Source organism: Amphimedon queenslandica, unplaced genomic scaffold, assembly GCF_000090795.2.
Source record: "Amphimedon queenslandica unplaced genomic scaffold, v1.1 AMPQUscaffold_13036, whole genome shotgun sequence".
NCBI classification, from domain to species: domain Eukaryota; kingdom Metazoa; phylum Porifera; class Demospongiae; order Haplosclerida; family Niphatidae; genus Amphimedon; species Amphimedon queenslandica.
In genome coordinates, this window is record NW_003546728.1 from 67,275 (window position 1) to 70,037 (window position 2,763).

Here is a 2,763-nt window from a genome sequence, read left to right on the forward strand (position 1 = left end):
GCTATACGGTACTTGCCAAATTTAAACCTACATGTAAGCCCTCAAATTATTTTTTATTACTTTAAATTTATTTCTTCATTCAGTGATTGTGTCCAGTGATTGTAAGACAATGTTACTTAAAGGGACTAATACACTGGCTGGTAGTTGTGTATCCATGTTGGATATATTTCATAATTTAGTGAATACATTAAATGTACCAATTCCTCAAGCTGTAAGAATGCTAGCAGAAAACCCAGCAAAGTAAGTGTAATTATATTGCATATACATTGTATCAAGGAAATAAACTTTTTATCAATTCTGTGTTTTCATACAAAAAATGGCTCCGAAATTACACCCAATTTTTATTACATTTTTGATTCATATTGATGTACTTATGCTGTGTAGCAAATTTGACTAAAATTTTTTAAGTTATGGCTATAGCACATGCCGCCCCATGTATTAACAATTACATAAAGCATGATATTGAGGTCTACTAGTATGGTGTACATAAATTTAAAAGGAACAATATTAGTCTCCAACCACCTCTAATTTTTTTCTAGACAGAACCCTGTTGTACTACTATTTTGTACATGTACAAGTATGTACATCTTACTTTTCATTAGTTAAAATCATTCATGAAAAACTGATGCATGTCTATATGTTCTCTTTTATGAAGCACCAGTTTGTTACATTGGCATTAGTAATGACATGCATCCCAGTACCTACTTATTTTGATTAATAATAATAGAGATACTAGTGTACATGTATCTATCAATCACTATGGTGGTTCTCCTTTCTCTCTCTTCTCAGAGTGGCTGGTTTAAAAGGACTTGGTTCCATTGCTATAGCGAACAGAGCTGATCTATTATTATTTGACAAAGATCTCACACTAACTGCAACTATGGTGGCTGGAAATACTGTCTGGAAGAAATGATAGCTCACCTTTGAATTGATGCATAATTGCATATTACAACGTACTTGCTTCATATGACTGTATGACAAAATAAAATAAATATAAACATGTATGTAGTGAGGTATGTTGCATCTATGTTATAACATATACTTATATTATATTAGTTGAGTTTTAATTTCATTTAGTAATTTTAGTTCTCTATCTCTTCATTTTTGTAATGAGAGAGAGAGTGGAGGGAGGGACATGCATGATAGAAGGAGACATTCCTTCACACAATCATAAATATTTGTCTTGTTTTCATGTACTTAAAGTATTAATATCTAAACACTGTAAACAATCACTGATTGTTGTACTTTGAGATGAGCTTTGCGAATTGCAAAAAATGATTGAATGAATGATAAGCCCCACCCAAATTTGCATATCACGTGATCCAGTAAGGGCCGGCGCCCCACCGCCGCGCGCGCCATAGGCCTAGGCACTGCCCTAGGGGAGCTTCATGCTTAGTGATGGGCGATATGGCCAATTTTCTTAATTTTCGATAACAATCGATAATGGACTTTTTCAGGAAATATCGATTATTAACGATACGATAACCACACCTTATTTTTTGGGGTGTGTCAAGGGTGTGGCTAATGATTTTAGCACAGATATAACTGTACTGGACATCAGAGAAGATCATTTCCTAATCATTTTCATGCTCCTGAGCTTGGTTCTCTTCCTATTGAAGTAGGCTGAGCTAACAACTGGTCAGTTGCTTCTTTCTTGCAGTCCAACAGTGCAATTACTTATTAAAATTAGTTATTTAACCTTAATAAATGGGCGTGGTCAATAATTATATCGATGAAAATTGCATAAAATTTTCGATAATGATTCAAATCGATTCCGTAAAATATCGTTTATATCGATAAAGAATCGATATATCGCCCATCACTATTCATGCTACAGCGAGTGCTACAGCCAGCCAGCTAGGCTGCTGTTAGTCTCGCGTCTGGCCACACGAGACTAGGCTGCTGTGCCTAGGCCTAGCACAGGCTAGCAGTAGCTATGGCGTCTAAAAGTAAGTCCTGATATTATTATTCCAGTATCATGTACCGTCAATCATTGATATATAGATCAACTGAATAAAAGAGCTGGTCACCGCACTGTATCAGTAGGTGATTCACTGTATGTGTGGGCTGGTCATCAGGATGGTTTACCTGAAGTACATGATAGTGAAGAGAAGAGAAGGATCACTAGTAATATACAACACTTTACTCTTTCAACTGGTCAATGGATCACTAGAGGTACTACTGGTACCCCTCCATTAGGAGTGAGAGTATACTTCTGTACTGCAATAAATGATCAATTGTATTATTTCGGGGGATGGTGTGGCCATGACGAATGTGACCACAACAGTATTACACAACTGGATACCGTTAGTCTTCAATGGAGAGAATTAGAGCCAACTGATGCAACTAGACCAGTTATGAGGAGATGTACTGGTGGAATGATATCATTTGAACATGATGGAGTACACCATTTACTAATGATAGGAGGAGCAGGATCTAAACCAGCTGTACAACTACCTCATTATAAATATATTGAGGTATCTAATGGAGACTGGCGTACTAATGAGCACTCAATGTATAATCTATCATCAAGTAAGATTTTATATTACTGTTTGAAATTATGTTGATAATAATTTTAGGAAAATGGAATAATCCTTCAATCATTGGTCAGTGTATACCACCTGCTGATAACTTTATCATTGAAAAGATCAACAACACTAGAGCTGTTCTGTTTGGTGGACGAGAGACTGATGATGATGCTAAGACTACTGTTACTAACAATATTTATATATTAGAGATATCAATCAGCACTGTGGTATGTTA

The 2,763-nt window shown here is 35.7% G+C and overlaps 1 long non-coding RNA gene across 1 annotated transcript; it reads left to right on the forward strand.

The window, feature by feature from the left end:
* Window positions 1–12: 12 nt before the first annotated feature.
* Window positions 13–1,099, forward strand: LOC109585615 (uncharacterized). The gene is made up of 2 exons (XR_002186570.1): window positions 13–240; window positions 790–1,099. It is a non-coding gene; the product is annotated as an uncharacterized LOC109585615 (long non-coding RNA).
* The last annotated feature ends 1,664 nt before the right edge of the window (window positions 1,100–2,763 follow it).